A 19,917-nucleotide genomic window follows, 5' to 3' on the forward strand; every position below is an offset into this window, starting at 1 on the left:
AATGCAAAATAATATCATATGTGTTCCTATCAGGTCCACTCTGCAGACACTTCATCGGAAGTTTTGCAGACACTTTATAGCTGGGTAGGAGAAGAAAGGATGCTCTCCACATTGTACAGTCATGCTGGCAGAGGGCAAAATTCTCTCTACAAAAGTCCACATTGACTACATGCTATCTATGTTCATGCGAGATCAGACTGAAGCTTCAAATAACCACAATCTTGCTCCTATTCCCCCATGTGTATGCAGAAGGGCCTCTTCAAGTGATACCATGATTCAATGGAGTCTCATGTGTTCACACACTGTATCTATTCCTCTAGCAAGAAATCCCCAGCTTCTTCAGGACTCCTGCTTTTAAAGTTGAGACAAGCAAGCTAATTCTGTATTGATGTGCTGTTTGTGGACCACCCTCCATTATAAAGGGGCACAGTGTCATTTCACTGACTGTGATATGTCTGTGAGAGAATCTTCCATTTTTATCTCTCACTTTGCAATTATTGTTTGCTTTCCCTACCACAAATATTTCCCACAGTGGTATTGTTTTCTACTGGACTCCTTAATCATGCAAGTTAATAGTTATGGGCATACTGGACATTTTGTTATGGTCTTTTATGTCTTAGAAGGCATGAAAATGCTCTGCAGGGATCCCATTATGTCTTAGCACTTGTGCTCACAGACAGAATAGTTTCACCGCCTGTCAGAGCAGTGATGCTGTATGAACAGCTTTTTTTGTTCTACGTATTTTTATTTAAAAGTTCATAAACAGGTTCTGTACTGCGCAGTTTTCTTTATACAATACTCCAGAGTTTAAAGGACGAAGATCTGTTTTCAATTGGAAAATTAATCCGCAAATGGCCACAAACAATTGCAGAAAATAAATTAGAGGGGGGGAAATCAATATTAAGTTATCAAAACATGATTCTGTAACACTTGCAACTCTTTAGCCTCTTATGCACATCATGGCTATAGATCAATAAGAAATTTAAGCCAAGAACAGCAGCTACCTTCATTATGTGGGTAGGTGCCTTCATCAAAGAAGTTGGTAGTGTGTTCTTATGGATATTGATTTCTCCTTGATGCTAAGCAATTTTCCTTGATGCTAAGCAATCAAAGTTCTACACCCTGATCTCTCTGTTAAATCGTATCTGCAATAAGTCTCATGGGTGGAGCGCACTGCATTCCAGTGTCAAAAGACACGTATTTTGTCTGCAAGAGTATAAAAAATCTGCTTTCAAAAGTCTGCACACCCACACTAGCAAACCTGTTTTTTTATAGTAGAAAATGGTTTAATTTACCTGTTTGTGTAATGCTTCAACGTACCCCTTATTATCAAATGTAACTACCTAATGATGTGCTTATTTACATGAGTTTGTTTACATAAAATGTCCACCCCTAAACTGTTATTTAAATTATTTTCAATACATTATTATTAAATTACTACTAAATTTATTCTAGAGGGGTTGAGCTGATAGGAGGGTATCATAGTCCAGTTTGTTAATGAGTACTGTATCCCCTTGTGACTGAAACAAGGCCTTCAGAGAAGCAGGGATGAGATTTATTAAGTAGATGCACAGCAGTACCAGAAGGCAAATTATCTTTCTGGAAATGGTTTCAGGTCAGAAATGGGTCATTTCCAGAAAAGTGATGATGTTCCTATCATTTGAATAATTATTTCTGGATACCTACTTTGCTGTTTGCTCATAAATAAGTAACTACATTAGTTTTACTGTCACCAGTGGAGCTCAGAGGAATAGTTATCATCACTGGCCAGTTACTTTAATGGGCATTATTGAACGTTGTAAGCTATACCATATTGCTATTATTTCGCTTCTTTGCTCTCCAAAAATTTATAGGTCCATCTATCATAGGGTTTTATTTTGCTGCCTATCACTATAGCATTGGAGTGCTTGTGATGCAAAAATCAATAATAAAGACCCTAGCGGACAAGTTGGGTTCCCTTTATAAGGTCAGAATGCTACTTTGAGAGGCTGGGCAATGAAAGGAGGGACTGGGAATGAAAAAAGAGGCTGCCTCAAGCATTCAGCTTCACACTCAGTGATGTCCAGTAATCCAGCCTGGAAGCAACAAATGCATGAATTACTACAGTCAGGCTTTTGATAACAAGATGGAAACAAAAGGCATTTCTAGAAACAGATGTTATATGTTCGTTCAATGTCATCAAGGAGTGTACCAGGCCCTTGGGGATGAATGGGAGCTAAGGTGCTTAAACTGAAGGTGGATACTAGTCCTGGCCAGCTCTTTGAAACACTTCCCACTCCTAATTAGCATAATTGACGTTTTTCTTGGGTTCATCTTGAGGCTTCTGCAAACAGTCACATCAGTTGAGAATTAGACCAGTGTGTCATTGGCATTATAGCTATCACTTTCATAGTATATCACTTGTAGTGGAATCCATAGTAAAGAATATTTGGGGAGGATGCGTTCTGTTGGAGAGGGACTATTTGTATTCCAGATGAAATAAATTGGGCTTCCTGATAGCATAACGCACTGACCATTGCCTGTAAGAAAGGCAGAATTGCATATCAGGTTCTGACTATGGGTAGCTTCAATGGACTCTGTCCTGCAGGATTCCTATGGATGTTAGTAGGAGCTCTGATCGGGTGAGATTTGGGAGATCAGTCTGATCAGCCCCCACCCAATCAATCAAAATTACTAAATACGAGTGTCAGGAGCCTGGATTTTAGCTGGACTATTTAGAAATGACAAAGAACAGACAACATCTGGAAAGAGGTGTGAGCCCTGTTATCTGATATTTAACCTGAGTTCCAAATTTAAATCCCTTGGCAGACATGGAGTTCAATAATGTATTAGGGAAATAACTGACCCTGGTGTGCTGCCAAACAAGGGGATGATCCAAATTTGATTCACAAGAGAACTACATCCATCCAGCGAAAGTATGAAATGGGGAATGGCAGATGCTGCTTGAAGCAGAGGGCTGAGCTTTCTCCCACCATAGATTGCTGTTGTGACTTTGCTGTGAACCCTACAACAATGTACTGCCCAGGTGCACGCAAGGAACCAGACCAGGACTCAGTCAGTCTACTTCCCAGTTTCCCCACCTGCTCTGGGGTGGTAGTGTTCCCTGAACCATCCTTATGTCTGGGCCAACGTATGGCTCCATTACAATTGCATTGGCCCATGTGTTGTAAGGAACTGGAACCTCAGCTCCACCCTGTCCCTATTTCTTGCCCACATCTGAGGGAAGGATATGGTCACGCTGCTGAGGCTGCTCTCCTGGCCTTAATGATATCTCTGGTATGGGTAGCTAGACCAGAGGGGCAGCGGGCCTCCTTTTTCCCTCTAAAGATGCACAGTATGGGCTAGTCCTGTACAAAAACTACCTAGAAATTTCACTTTTCCTCTCAATGTCTTACTACTTATAGGGACAGATCTTGACTTCAGTGAGCTTCTTGAATGAAGGAAGTATGCAGGGTTGGACTCAACTATCACACGGTAGGCACCAGGAAATGCAGACAGTCCACATGTAAAAAAATTTCCCACACAGACACTTGCCACCAGGGTTCAAACTACATACCAGTATTCTAAGATTGGTCGGCTGAAGTTTAAACTGATGCTCACATATAAAAAAAAAAGGTACAACTGGGAGCCAAAAACATACACACCTTACAAAGAGCAAACAAACCTGTTACATGACAGCATTTACAATTTTGTCTGGATCATGCCTCCAGAAATATCAGCTTTTCTCTTCCAATGTATCTTTAACAGCAAAATTAGAACCAAGTTCTCCATCAAACTGCATGCGGTTAAATTTTTATATGACTGATGGCAGGAAGCTGAGCAAAGAAGATGTAAGGATCTGCTTCAAATCCTACTTTCTATTTGCAAGGCAAAAAGCTGAGAAAATTTACATTTAAATCAAGCAATTTCCTAATGCTAAAGGGAAAGCAAGAGGACTAAACTTGTGTAGGTCTCAATGTCAAAAATGCTTTGCTGCAAAACTGTTTTTCCCTATTATGTATTAAAATTCTGGATTTGTGAGGCAAAATGACATTTCCCCTGTGATTTAGCCTGCACCTGAAAAATCTTAGCACTCACTGTTTTCATGACAGTGTGGAAAGTGCTGCTTTAAATTTATTTGGGACAGAAAAACCCATATATATATGGAGATATTTGTCTGAGAAGTGCAGGTCTTCCCATAAGCTGCTTCTCTAGTTAGACATTCTTTTCCATTATATTAGTGGAAACAGAATTCTTTGGTCACTGTATTAAACTGAATTCTCCAGATATCTTTCTTTTTCCTTATTGGATTCTATGGCCTGAGTCTATCACCACAACCCACAGCATTTCTGGCTTTTCCTCCCTTATGTGATTTTATGGACTCAGACTTCTCTACTTTCTCTATGGTTTTAGCACATGGCCCTAGTTTATGATTCCAAATTGTCTCTTTAGTAAATGACTTTTCCATCCTCTGGAGCAGTTTAATAAAAGTATTTAATGGCCTTTTCATTTTTAGCAATGACCACACATAATAAATGACTTTTATATAGCACTTCTCACCCAGAGATCTCAGAGGGCTTTGCTAAAGGAGGTAATCATCATCATCTCTTTTATGGATGGGGATACCAAGACATAAAGGTAGAATGTGGCTTTCACCAAGATCTCTCAGAAAGCCCATTGCAGAAGTAGAATTTCCCCTAACTACTGAAATGCACTGCCCCAGTGTGAGGCAGAGAAGTAGCCATTCTTGCAACAATAATATTCTAGGATCAAAAATTCTCCATCTACTGACTAAAGCCCCAATTCAAGAAAGAATCTCTATTCAAGAAGGCATTTAGTATGCACATCACTTTAAGCATTTAAATAAGCAAATTCCTGAATTGGGGGTTGAGGACTGTGGCAGAGCACCGGGGTGCCTGCCCCTTGAAGGACCTGCAGAGCCCTTGGCAGGTGCAGCTAGGCCTAATCAGGGAGTCAGAGGATTCGGGGCTGACAGGTGAGGTTGATTAGGAGCACTGCATGACTGCTGGGGGAGTGACAACTGAAAGAGAGCTGGGCTGGGTCAGGACATAAGCCTAGGCTAGAACTGCAAGAGGGCTGAAACATCTGGGGAGCTGAAGCAGCAACACCCACCAGTCAGAAGGCCGCATCTCCTGAGGGCATTCAGAACCATCTGGGAACTACTGGGAAAGAGAAGGTTTCTAGTGACCCAGGAGGGGTCCACAGCTTAGGAGAGTAGGGCCAAAGGGGCAGAGACACCAGCCTGTAAAAAAGATGGCTGAATATATTGAGGCCTAGGAAGGGGCCAGGATGAACAGAAGACTGAGTGATTGGGTCCCAGAGAAGAGCCAGGACTGCCCAGTGGAGGGAGTGGCTCATACAATGAGCCTAAGGAGAAGCCAGATTGGCCCTGAGGAAATTGCAGTGTGTACAAGAGCCCTGGTGAGAAGCCAGGTCTGCCCCAAGCAAGGAGTGCCAGAGGCCTACTGAGAGTCCAGAGCAGTGCAGAGTGAGGGGCAGCTCACACCAGAGGCTGGTAGAGGGGTCAGGAAGTTCTCAGGGTCATCTGGCCAGAGAGTGACCAGGTGGGCCGAGAGAGGGGGGCCAGAACAGCTGAGATCAAGCTCATGACCAGGAGTGGGGCTGACATGATCTCGGTGGAGCTTTGAACCCTGTGGAGAGCAGGGGAGTTAGTAGAAGGAACCCAAGAGGGAGGACCCATGATTGAGGGGGGTTGACAGCCAATTCACTGGTTACAAGAACCTTGACTGGCCTATGTTGGGACCAGGGCCCAGGAGGGGGCTGAAGGGGCAAGCCCACCATGAGGGATGGCCAGTGCTGTGGAGACCCTGGCACCTTGATTGGCCTGCTAGCAGTGCCAGGCCTTCAGGGAGGCCAAAGATCTCAGTGGAGAGAGACAACAGCTGACGGGTAGGGGCCAGGGCCACTGCAGCTAGAATGATGTTGGCTGAGAGAACTGTCTGAGGAGGCCTTGAGAGTAAGGAGTCCAAATGCAGATTAGAGCCAGAAGTGGAGAGAGAGCCATGAGACAGAGTGAGGGGCTGAGGACCCAATATCCACCAGCCCAGGAGAGGGGCAGAACCTCTAAGGGAGGCCCATGGGAGAAGGTATGGAGACCAGGTAGGCCTGATAGTGGTCAAGTAAGACCAAAAACTGCACCCTGCTGAACTTGGTTGGTGTGGTGGGGCTGCCTGTGGTAGGACTGTCTCCAGTGCCACACCTGTGCCATTCCAGTGAAAGGGGAGAATGCAGCACCAGAAAACCTCAGCCCCACCGCCTCATGGGTTACCTTGTGGAGGGAGAATGCTAAGGGAGCACACCCGGGCGGAAAAGTGAGGGACAAGGAAAATTGGATGTACAATGGAGGTTCCTAGGCCTGAGCAGAACTAAGCCAGGTCTGAGCGGAGTGGACAAGGCCTGAGCTAAGGAATATGGCTCAGTTAGGGGCATGAATCAGAGTGTGGCCCAGCTAGAGGCCTGAACCAGATATGACGAGTAGAATGCCATCTCTGGGGCATGGGACACAGTGTAAGGGAGGCACAGAGCTGTGCATTTCATCCAGGAAGCTGGGGCCACAAGTCCAAGGGCATCTTATTTAGATCAGGGTAGCCTCCTGCAGTTTACTTATAGCAGTTAAAAACAAGGTATGTCAGGTGAGTGCGGGGTGGCCTGGCACCCAAAGAGGGTGGTAATACTTTGTTACTGGGGAGGGGGTACCTTGGCACCGCTCTGTTACAAGGACACAGGAGAGGTTGTTATTTCTCTCCTAACTATACAGTTGGCCCAATAAAAGACATTACCTAAAAAGCCCTTGCCTTCTGTACATTTCCTTGACCATCACAGCTACAACATACCAACCCTACAACAACATAGAAAAGGCCATATGAACTAAGAGAGCTCGATACCGGTGTATTTAGTCCCTCAGTCTTCTGTGTTTTGCTCATAACTGATTTCGGGAGTAGAAATAAGAATCCAAGGCCTTTCTCAGACCTGAGTTCATAGTGCAGGGGCATCTACACACACGCTTTGCTGAGGAGTTGACCAATTCGTTCTACAGTAAAGTGTCACCATCTACAAGTGAAACACTATGATCCTAGAGTAAACTAATCAACTCCACTGTAGGATAGTACTGCCTGACTACAGCAGAGTTATTTATGCTGCTGCAATGTACACGCAGATGGTGACCAGGGTGGCTGGGGCAGGAGGGTGTTACAATGCAGGGGGCTGCCTGCCAGCGAGCCCCACACTGTAGCACCCTCATGCCCCAGCCAGCCCCTCTGCAGCATGTTGAACTGGGTGGAGCAGCTCCAGGCTGGCAGGCTGACCCCTACAGTCCCCTGCCAGCTGGGGCTGCACAGCCCTTGCTTAAGGTGCTGTGGTCCTGGGCACATGTGTAAACACTGTGCCCGGGAGCATAAGCTCTGGTGTGAATTGTGCCAGAGTTTCCTCAGGCATGCCAACTGCACGTGTAGATGCCCCCTGCCTGTTCAAGCCTCTGCTGCTCCAGTTTGTGGGTCATCCACACCAGAGCAGCACATTAAACATTTAGCCATTGCATCAGCCTGCATTATATCCATTTTAACTTCCATGTAATAAGCTTTCATCAGTGACAAACTAGTGTGGATGAAATATGAGCCAAATCTTAGCTTTTTTTGATGCCTGAAAATATTGGGGAAACCTGAGCCAAATCTAGCTAGGTGTACAACTCTCTGCACTTATTTCAGGTCAATCTTTTTGGGAATCCCTGCATGTATGTCCACCTGATTAATGGACTAAGACCCAAGACTACCCTAAAAATGGTAATTATCAGGGTATTTATTTGTAATTTCTCAAAATGAGGATGCATGTCAGGACTGATGGCAACAGTGATCCATATGAGATTGAAGATTGTGAATTATGGCAACGGTGCCAAAATCATAACAAGAATCTTTTAAAAAAAGGATCTTACCATTCTGAATGCTTTTTCTACACTCACTCTTCCTAGATTTAGCCTAGTATGAAGGGTAGAAAGGGAGCTAGTACCTCATTTATATCCTTTTTGAGCTTAGCTCAGAGCTAGTAATGATAGGGCCTTTACTAAATAATAATAAAGTCACGCAAAGTGAAAGGCGTTTTTGAAAATCTGTGCTACCCACAAAGGCTGCAGTGTTGATCAATGTTAAGTGTTGGATGGTATTTCCAAAACAAAGTACAAAATTTAGGAGTGCAAACCTCACCAAAAGTAGGATGTTTTTCAAATCCAGTTAGATGCCTTTGAAAATCTCTGCCTTGGTTCCCATGAAATGATGAAAAGAAAAGGTCATTTTGTTTCTGGAAAACTGGAGCTGGTTTCTTTATCCAGTTACTACTAGGAGTTTAGATACACCCTGCATGCAAATGTTACCTGCAGCACAGGGCTTCCACCCAGGAAAGCTCATGGGACAACACATGTAAGAGTGCTCCCTTATGACTGAGGGGCACCTTAACAGCTAGAAAGATAATTAATATAACTTCTTTTCCCCCACAATGCTCTGCATTCACACACTCAATATGAAGCAAGCAGCATGGAAAAAATAATCGCAAGGAAATGTCCAGAGAATAAGGCAACACTGTCTTTGGGATAACTTGAGCCAAGAGTTTACACCCATAATTCAGAAGGCAGGCTTGTCACTGTCTGGAATGCAGCTAAGAGAGCTCTTTGCACCCATGATGTACAAGAGGAGCCAGCATGAGAACTAGCTAAGGGAATGCTGTTAAGACAAGATTGAAGATTAGCCAAAATAAAGCAGGTGCTGTAACTCTAATGAGCCCTGCCCATATGTTTCAAAGCAGCAGGTATACTCAGTGCTTTGGGCGTGCAGCTGCCTTGCAGGCTCAGCTATGTTATCTGCTCAGCAAAGAGAAGCAAGGATTTTGCAAATTAAGGGCCCAGTACAAAAGGAAGTGGCATCAGCGGGAGCTTCTGATGTCTACTTTAGCGCATACTGCATTCAGCCCCAAGTGCTCATGTTTATTCTGACATAATGCCTATGGTTGGAATAGGAATTTTGGTGTACTACAAATTTCTGGCTTAGGCTTAGAGGCCCAGATTCGCTGCTGTATCCTGTTTGCAATTGGTGCAGTGATGGGGATGGACATGGTGAAAAGAGTGTCTGCAAGCCAAGAAGGCACAGCAGCCTAGTTTTCAGGCTGGTTCTAATCCAGGGCCGAAACAGCACCATGAGATTGCTTTAAATGAATCCCAGCTGCTACTGCCCCTGCAGAGGGCTCCGGACAATTCAGAACAGCTAGGGCTGTCCCAATAAGTGTGCGCATGCAGTCTGGGGCCCCTCAAAGCAGTTTCAGCCACTGCAAACTGCACGTGGTGCACGTGCAAGCTTTTGCCGCACTGCTAATTTGGGGGGCGGGGAGGGGGGGATACCGGGAGATCCCAGTGTTAAAAAAAATTTAAAAAAAAACACTTAAAAATGACATGGTACACACAGCAGCAGCAGATGCCACCAGAAAGGGAGCCTAGCCAGCCAAAACCATGCTCTCCAGGCTCCAAGTAGCTGGCTTGGTGCTGCTGCTGCTGCTCCAGGAGGCCCCCAGGACCCCAGGTAAGGCTGGTGGGGAGCACAGGCACTGGCCCCAGCCTCCTCAACCCCACTCAGGTCACTTTGCTGAGCAGCAGAGCACGTGTGCAGGGGCATGCCTGGGGACAAACAGCGGTAGCACAAATATCTGCTGCTGCTATTTGCCCCACAGGAGACACCCCCCTAGAGTGCAGTTGCAAAGAGCTATGTCGTTCCTTATCCATAGCCCATCCCTCATATCTACTGCTTTTCTCTATGTCACAGATAACTCAGCTGGCAGGTTTTGGCTATTTTCTGCCTGCTTTGCTTCCCTAGCATAGCCTGATTGCTTTGAAACAGCCTAGAAAACCTAGCTGCACCTCTGGAACCTGAAAGGCTTAACGGTTCTCTCACCCGACAGAGAAGGGATGGTTAATGGTGTCACTGCCCCAATTTCTGAGAGCTTCTAAACTTTCCAAAGCTGGAGAACAATTGCAGAATGTGAAGTATTTCGACCACAGCAAGTTGGAACTATTGACAAATGTCCCTTTAAGGAAAAATAGCCTCCCCTTTGCTTGGGCAAGTAGCCTGAGAGTTCAAAAGGTAAGAACCATTTCTCACCATGAGCGTTTGAGAAGCGCAGCTGAAAACTGAGATTCTAATTACATTTGGCATTTCTAATAGTCAGTCTCTTACTAAACAAATGACATCACTTGTGGCATTGGCAGAAAAAGCGCCCAGCATAAGAGGCTGTAAACAAAGGTCCATCTAGCTTCATTCTGTGTTCAGCAAAGAGGAAGGGGAGGAAGGGACATCTTGTGAAACGACTGCAATGTTCAAACATTTAAAAAGTATTAAACATGCCCTGTGAGATAGTAATATTCTGAAAAAGCATATACTCTAATGGGAAAATACACCCTGGCGCTCTACTTTTCCACAAATGCAGGCAGGCGATTACATGCACAAATTATATGTACAATTCCCCAGTGAACTTTGTCAGTGTTCGCAGCGTTCAGACCACTTGGTTTGGGAATTCTTCTAATAGCAGAGCTGCTATATTTTGCATTCCTTCTGATCCACAGGATAAGCTTTGCCAAATGGGTTTTATATTTGAAGCACCTCCTCTGAAATGTATTCCATCACTGTTAATGTAATATTGGGTGCTCTTCTGGTTCCTTTCAGATGATGGCCTTCCAGAAGTTTTACAAATACCAAATGCTAACCTCTTCCACTGCCCTATGACAGAGAGGTAAAGGATGCAAAGGGATTACCTCTTCAGACACTGAAATGTAGCCATCTCTGGAGCAGGACACAGAAGGTGTTCCACAGCCTGGAGCAGTCATTCTCAACAAGGGTGCCATGACACCCTGGGGTGCCTTTAAATCCTTTCAAGGGGCTGTGGGTGTCCCACACAGTATTAGTGCTATTAGGTGCACAAATGTGATTTCACAAGTGAAACCCAAAGATTTTGAAGAGGAATCCGTAGCGTCAAAAACATTCTGACCTGTTTTAGTCTTTCTGAGTTCTTTGCAACAGAAGTATTGCTCTATTTGGTAGTTAAAAAAATATGAAAACTAAGAGCTGGCTAAGGGGTGCCTTGACTCTAAAAAGGCTGAGAACCACTAGCCTAGAGTAACACTGCATAGTTTTTACGTGAGAAACCAAAGTATATGGTAACTGTTCGACTTTGCAGGGGGAATTTAGGTCAGAAAAATGCATTACTTCATTTAACCATGTTGGTACAGCTAAAAGCCAAAACAACCCCATCTTTCCAAAATGGCACGGGGAACCCAGATTTAACTCTAATCCAGATGACAACACCTACAGCATTGCCACATTCCCTAACCCTGTGCTGGGGACATCAGCTCAGTGCCTGGAAAGTGCTTCTAACACCTATGCATTCTTCAGAGGTCTCCTTTCCAAACAATAATCTGTCTTGACCCTACCTCATCTGTTGAACTGGATAGCATCATAGCCCAGAGTATTATGAATGCAGCCATTTAGTTTTAACAGGATGCAGTTAGAGGCTTTCTGATATGAACATACCAATAACAGTCATCTGTAATCACATTGTTATTTGCATTCCTTAATGCAAAAATGGAAATAATGTTTGTATTCAGAATTGCCTTTAGAGCATACATCTATAGCGAGTAAGAATTCAAAAACAAAAAATGGAAATACCTGCTCTATAATTGCAGATGAGTCTGGTTTTCATGTACTGTAGATTTATCAGGCTTGTACTCAGGAAATTATGCTCACAACCCCTGAAGAACAATAATACATTTGTACTGTTACAGTCAACTGTCATTACTGGAAGGTCTTAATGTGTTTGCTCTTTCCTATTTTTGGCATTTGCTTCATAGTTATGTTACCTTCACTAGCCTAACTACACAGGCTAGAATGCATGTCTTTGACTTTTGCAGGTAGCGTGTTTTTTTCTTGTTCTCTACATAGGGGTGCAGGGAAGAGAATTCGCTGATTTGAGATTAAGACAATCATGAAGCAATCCAGGTGTAAAATGTTCTCGTTGCATCATTTGTTATGTCATCATGCAGTTGCTTCACATCATTACATGTTATTTGTGTAAGAACTTGTCCTTATGATATACATGAAAGTGGCTATTTTAAACTTAATAAATGATAATAACCAGCAGCAGTCAGATGGATTTTAAAAAAAAAAAAGCCCACACAACAGCAGTTTACAGGAAAGGATACTTCAGTGTTGCCAATAGAGTGAAAAGGTCAAACATCTGGTTGTTCATTATAGTCCATTCTGCAATCCAAACAGAGCTGCTGGGGAGGGAAAGGGGGGGGGTGCAGATTATTGTGGCGGTTCAAGAGCAGGCATGGCTCACAGCATGTGTGGACTCGAGAGCATTCCTGACGGCATAAAACCACCTTTCTTCAAGAAGTCCACAGCACAGAATTGGCAAACTCTGCACAGTCAAGCTCCTAGCAAATAAAATCAGAGATAGGGGATTTTGCATCTGTTTTTAATAGTAAAGGGGATGGGGGGGATGGAATCAGTCTTTTTGTGATTTTTTTACGGCAAGGTTATGGAGCTTTTGGGGCTTGATTAAGAACTATGAATAAGATGAAGAACTCTTTCACATCATGGTGGCTTCAGCCATTGTAACAGCTTGGCTTCCCATAGAACCATAAAAAACAGAGATATAAAGGACATCAGGAGGCCATTTAGTTTAACCTCCTGCTCAAAGTAGGATCCTCCCTGTCCAAACCATATCATCCCATATTTGTCTAACCTGCTCTTGAAAACTTCCAGTGATGGGAATTCTCGGTGCTCTATGCCAAGGGTCAGCAAGCTATGGCCTCTGGTCTGAATCCAGCCCTGAAGTTCTGACTCTACCATCTGTCCCGTCTCCAAGTCTTCCTGCTGCTTTCTCGTGCCTGTGCTACCCTCGCTGCAGAGACGCTGGTATCTTCAGCAAAGCTAAGCAGGGGTGGCTTCGTTGCTCCAGGGGACAAAGACTTGTGGCCCATGGTAGAAAGCCAGGTCACAAGCTCCAACCTGTAGTGGCAAAAAGTTGCCAACCCCTGCTTCACAGGCGACTGGTGGGGGGAGTATGGGGGACACACGCCCTTCCTAATGGGACCGTCCCCGCTGACAATGCTGCTGGTGGCATCTGCAGGTGCTTGACGTGTCACCCCAACAGGGCTGTCCCCGCAGCCAACACCGGTATCTGCAGGAGCTCACTAGGTCGGCCACCGACACTGCCGGTGGCATCTGTGGGTGTTCGACAGCTCTGTCCCCACTGCCAACTCCAGTGGCAGCTTCTGCGAGTCCCCCCACAAGACTCAGGAGGCACCAGTCACCCATGCCCTGCTTTATGCCATTAACTTATTTCAGAGTATTAGGTATGATGTGAAAGACATTCTGAGTTCAAAACTAGTGGGTCACTCTTGGATAAAGGAAAATCATAGTTACCAGGTTAATTATGGGGCCTCAGTCTGATCTCCGTTCATGCACATGTGAGTTTTGCTTGTCTACTCTGCAAGCATTAGAATGATAGAACAGGTGGCTGAGGCTTTGCAAATTCTGTGCATGTTGCCCTTGGATTTTGCAAGCATTCTTGCTCCCTCCTGTTTGCAATAGTGAAAGGATTGGGTTGGGGACTACTGGAGGACTGGGACAGATTACCTACAGGGGTTGTAGTATTTCTATTGTTGTAAGCTTGTGTGTGCCAGTTTAGATAAACATTTCTCTGGAATGCTTCAGACAGGGATGAGACGGTCTTGTGCTGGGGGTTGGAATGGCATCCTGAGGTCTCTTCCAGCCCTATGTTTCTCTGATTGGCCAGCTATTACCTGGCCTAAAATCTTCGCAATACAAAAAAGAGGGAGTAAGTCCTTCACTTCACTAAGCACACACTGGTTGAGCATATTTTGAACTCTCAGCAATCAACAGGAATTTTGGAAGCACAAGGATCTCACCCCCTCCACCCTTGCAGCACCATATGTCATTTTTCCTCTCATGCTATGTTTCAGCAAGATCCAGCATTTCTCAATAACTTTATCAAGCACTCATTTCCTGCATTCAGTTCATATTCATAACCATTTTTTAACAAAAACAAATGGGTAAAAGCATGTTAAATCAGTAAAATATTTCTCTTGAGGATCATCCGAGTCCTTGATTATATCTTTTTCTGGCACTTGGTTCATTGGTTTATGAATTATTTTGTTACAATGAGTACATACTTGATAGCTTAATGGCTCAAAGTGATTGTTCTGGAAATATGGAGATGGTTACCATGGTAATACATTGCTAGGATGCTTAATGCATGCTTAAATTAAGGCATGCAATGAAACCTCTGTTGTTTTAGCTACTTTCTCATTGCCTTGTTTGGAGAACATCCTATCTAGTGAAATCCTCCAAGACATCTTGCTGGATTACCCTTCAAGAGAATATTAGAAATGACTAAATTAGTGATTTGAGTCACTAATGTACTATCCTCGGCCCAAGGCAATCTCATGCTGTTTACATGGAGGGAGTTTGCTGACCCAGGAACAGCAATTGAACTGTCTGTTCAGTAATACCTGAAATTCTTTCTAGCTCCCTTCACTAAACTAATATTGACCTGATTAGGGAGAGTTTCCTAGAGTTTCCTATAACTGTCAAGAGAAACTGGTTTCCATAAGGCAGATGCTTAAAAGGTTTTTAGGTACATAATGACATAGATAACATAATTACAACATTTTCACAGTCCCTATTGAATCATATCATTCATGGGGTTCCATCTATCCTAACTAGTATATTATTCAGCTTCCAAAAGGAAGTCAGCATAAGCAGTGACTTCAGTAACCTCCTTGAATGAAGACACAGATTAAGGAAAATCAGTGCTCTGGTGTTCAATTTGGGAGACTTATTGCTCCTGAAATTTGGCACAGCTATGTTCACATCTATCTTTAGCTGCCCTTCAATCCGAGGATGGTGTCTGCCACGGTGGGATTATTGGTCAGTTTTAAGGTGGCTGAGCAGTCCAACCCATGCTCTGCAAGTTTTTCTACAGATATGACAGGTGGTGCTTTGTGGGGAGGGGCGGAGCATAACTGTTGGCCAGGATGTTGTACACTTGTTGGCCAGGATATTGTGCATTTTCCTTCGTCCTCTGCCCTTTCTCAGCTTCCTGACTAAGACGGTTCCATTAAAAGTGGGCTGTAGCTTGATGCATGGTGCCATTGAGACATGCTACCAGCCATTGAGACATGCTACCAGCCAGCACTTTCCGGTTTATAAGTTTGATGCTACCCATCTTAAGGTATGGTTTCAGGATTTCCTGGTAGATCTTCCTCTGTCCTCCACAGGTCCTCTTACCATGACTGAGCTGAGAGAAGAGGACTTGCTTCAGGAGATGAGCATCAGCTATCCACACACTGTGGCCAGCCCAGCGGAGTTGATGTTTCATGATTTTTGCCGCAATGCTGACTATGTTAGCTGCAGAGAAGGTGATGGCATTGGTGCAGTGGTCTTCCCATCTAATGCAAAAGATCTTCCTGAGGGAGGCAACACCAATGGAACTTAATATGGCTTTGATACATCACCCATGTCTTACACCCGTAGAGAAGCATAGAGATAATCATTGCATTGTAGACCAGGATCTTGGTTTCCATCTAGAGATCTCGGTCAGCAAAGATATGGGGAAGCAGCTTTCTAAAGGATACACTTTGCAAAGCAAACCCTATGTTCAATTTCTATATCAAGACTGACTGACTGGGAGAGGTGGCTGCCAAGGTATGGGGAATGCTCGATGTTTTCCAAGGGTTCTCCACCAATGGTAATTTGTGGGGGGGAGGGGGGCAGCTTGTGCTGGGGCAGGCTGATGAACACCTTGGTCTTTCCAATATTAAGGGAGAGTCCCAGGCTGTGACAAGCACCTGAAAAAAGGTCAAGAGTGGACTGCAGATCAGTCTCAGTGTGCATGAGGATAACATAGTCATCAGCGTACCGAAGGTCAGTTACGCCAGTCTTGGTAACTTTTGTCTTGCTGTGAAGGCACTGCAGGTTGAAAAGCTGAACTTCCATTCGATACTCAGCCCCATTTCTAGGAGGAAGGAGGTCACAGATGATAATCAAAATAACAGCAAGATAGATGGAGAAAAGGGTTGGGGCAATGATGCAGCCCTGCTTAACACCAATATGGATGGTAAATGGATCTGTCTCTGATCCACTGCAAAGGACTGTGGCAGTCGTCCCATCACGAAGTAGCTTAAGGATGCTGATGAACTTCAGCAGAAAACCAAACCTAGCCAGCACCTTCCATAAGGCATCATGATTGATGTGGTTGAAGGTCTTGGTTGGGTCGATAAATGCCATTAACAGCTCCTGGTGTTGCTCTTTACATGTCTCCTGGATCTGTTGTGCAACAGAAATAATGTTGGTGATATCCTGTGATGGTCTAAAGCCATACTGGCTTCTGGAAGAACATCTTTGGCAAGTCGGACAAGGTGATTCAGAAGGATACTAGTAAGAATCTTCCCAGCAATGCAGAGGAGGGCAATGCCTCAGTAGTTCCAACACACTGACTTATCCCTTTTCTTAAAGATGGTCACAGTGTTGGCATTCTTTAAGTCATGTGGAGCTTCCTCATTACATGAACGTAAGGAATGAAAAAACAAGCGACTAAATTTACCAAAAGACCAAACACAAGTAGACAAATAATTAGCACACGTTTTCAAAAGTGTCCAAGTGACATAGGAGTCCCTATATTAGTCATTCTCAACCTTTTTAGACTGAAGGGACTCCTCAATAACTCTTGGTAATTGAAACAGTTCTTATTTATTACAGTGCTTACTTCCTGGTAGAGGGGCTGGGCAGTGGAGGCAGTAGAAGCCTGAACCTGCCCTTATCTGCCCTTGCATCCTGGTTGAGAAGCACTGCCCTAAACTTTTTTTAGGAAACATCTGTACTGTAAATTTAATGTTTTCCAATGGTTTCCTCAGGAACACTGCACCGCTTCATGAAGGCTGCCTCCTAAGCTGAGAACAGTGAGCCATGCCCATCTGGTGCTGCAGGCTGGCTAATTAGCATCATCGCTCAGCAGTACACTAGCCTACCTCAAGCACCCCAGAAATACAGCTGCCTTGCTTCTGGTTTAGGAGGTGACTTAGATGGAATAGAGCAGCATGCTCAAGGGCACTGCAGCTAGGCCCAGCAAGTACACTGTGTAGACATAGCCTTAGCCCAGGCCCCATTCAAAGTTAATGGGAATTAACCTCTTAAGTCTATTTGCAAAAGCAATTACCCTCTCTTCCAGAAGTTTACCCAACAACCAAGCTACTGCCAATTGTGAGCAGAATTTCCAAAAGTGTTCTGTGTGGACCGCATGCTGCTCCTGTTGGATTTGGTAGGAATTTGACCATTTGTTGTTATGGCAACAAAATAAGGCTAAAAACTAATGAGAAATTCCATCTGTTATTTTTAGTTAATTTAGTGCTAATGAAAGGTCCTAGGCTGTGACAGCCCTGTTTCTATAGATGTGCAGGGGAGGCAGAGCGTAAGTAATGGCAGTTCTAATAGCCTTACTACAATCCAATGATGTCCTACCCTTGGTTATGCTATTCCTGTAATGTTTTTTTGTGGGATGTAACCAGCTTGTGGTGTGGAACATGTATAGGCCATCTCAAATAGGTGGCAAGTCTGTTCTCCCTAGTAGCAACGGAAAAACGTCACTTGTTTATATTATAGACACACCGCCATTCAGTATGGATCATATCCATATGGTCTTCTGATGTCAACAGGAGGAATTCTCCTAGGATATGAAAGCCATCTTGATCTGCAAATGCATCAGTTGTCTGGTACTGAGAGACTACAGAATTGTGCTCAAATCAAAGAGCAGTATGGCTTAAATAAAAAAGAATCCAAATTACTCCAAAGTCTGGAGTGTTCAGATAAGAACGCTGGTTCCTCTCGCTAGCATACACTGATGTTGCTGTTACACACCCTGCACCATCTCTCTGGGAGCCCAGGCAACTTGTTTCACAGACTTCTACTCATGCCCACTTGGAGTTTCACCTAAGAGATGTAGGCCATAGAGAAGGGGAGCCATTTATATAGGACTCCGTTTTGACTTGTTCAGGGCCCTGCCAGCTTAAGATTCTGGTATGGCATCTGCTACTTCCATGCATCTGTTGCAGACAAAGCCAAAGCAAAAAGCAACTAATAGAGGAAGATAGAGAGAAAAAAATAGTGAGCTTTGAGAACTAGGGAGAACTGGCAGCCACTACACCTAAAAGGCAATCCCAGTTTTTACTTAGTGGGGAATATTCAGGAAAATGAATGTACAATGAGGCAAATCTTCCTTTCCAATTTGCAGCAGAAACCCAGTGACTTCAGAAGGGATGAATAAATGAGCAAGGATTTACCCTTCTAATTGCAGTACAATAAGGAAGTCTACAGTTCATCAAGGACTCAATCTCATTTGAAGGCAACTGCAAAGTTGCTGCTAACTGAGGATGCAGAGTGAGGAGGCAAGCAAGTACATAGCAACATTGTATAAGAGACAATTTGTTGTGGAAAATTATCTATCAAAACCTTTTGTTTTGTGGTAAATAATTAGTTGAAAAACAGCACTTGACTCCCTGCAAACTCAGGCAAATAAGTATTCACTGTGCTGTACGTGATCAAAAGCTTGCAGCAGTGATGACCCCAGGCAGATGGGAAAATTATCGAAGCAAAACATGCGATGGCTCTTAAGAGAAATGACATTATCCATAGAAGAGAGAAATACACATGGCCTTCAGATTCTTTTCAAACAATACCCAGGCCACATCATGACTGTTGCTGGGAAAAGCAGATGCCTTCTAAGGAAGAATAAATATGCTGGAGAAGTTGAATGTGCTCTGCACCCTGCAGGAAACTGTAGTACTTGACACAAGTTGAGAAAAAGTTCAAGCCAGGCTTATTTCAAGCCTATTTGCTGTAATCCAGATGAACCTAAACGAAAGTTGGACTTGAGATGCAAAATGTCAGGATGGGATCATTAAGTTCGCACAGTTCAACTTGGATCTGGCATTTTGATTCAAATCCTGGAGACGGGAGCCAGCTACAAAAATTAGCTCTGGCCGAAGGTCAGAATCTACTTAAACAAAGGAGGAAAACGCTGGGGGCTGTTTGTACAAGGGACAACTGTGTGCAGCTGAAGCTAGATATCTCAATTGGTGTCTTCTTTCATTTTAAGTAAGAGGCTCTCACTAAGCATAAGAGGTCCAGGGTACACCACAGTTTAACATTTGTCACTCCCCAGAAGAGAATACAGCATGTCTAACATACAAATCTATTTTAAATAGTATCGGAGGAGCATGTCTACTTTTTTCAAAATTTGGTACCAAGCTTCTACAGCTGACATTGAACAGTAAAATTATCCATTTTAGAATTTTATTGCAAGAGAAAGAGTTTTAAAAGCACCCCTGAGCAACTTTCTGCCTTTGTCAGACAAATGTGCAGAACATACCCAAGCTAGAAATGTTAGTTCTGGGAATAACATTCAGTGCTTTGTGAACTAGGTCGATCCTGTGATTTATGCCGCTTCATCCCACTGATTTTGAAGGAGGAATGACTCCTAATTTACATGACAATAAATTTAGAACTATACCCAGCATGGGGAATTTATTTATTTGATTTGAATCAAAATAGAATTGACAGCAACAATCTTTCTATAAACCTAAGCAAATGACAGAGAAACCTAGGTAATGTGCAATTCTGACTATGTAGTGATTGTGGAATCTCCATCCCTGGAAATTTTCAAGAGAAGGCTGGACAGACACTTGGTTGGGATGGTTTAGTCAAGGATGATCCTGCCATGAGCAGAGGGCTCAACTGGATGACCTTGTGAAGTCCCTCCCAGCCCTAATTTCCGTGATCCTATGGT

Source organism: Crocodylus siamensis, chromosome 10 (genome assembly GCF_052110815.1).
Source record: "Crocodylus siamensis isolate JL-2025a chromosome 10, ASM5211081v1, whole genome shotgun sequence".
In the NCBI taxonomy this organism is placed as follows: Eukaryota; Metazoa; Chordata; order Crocodylia; family Crocodylidae; genus Crocodylus; species Crocodylus siamensis.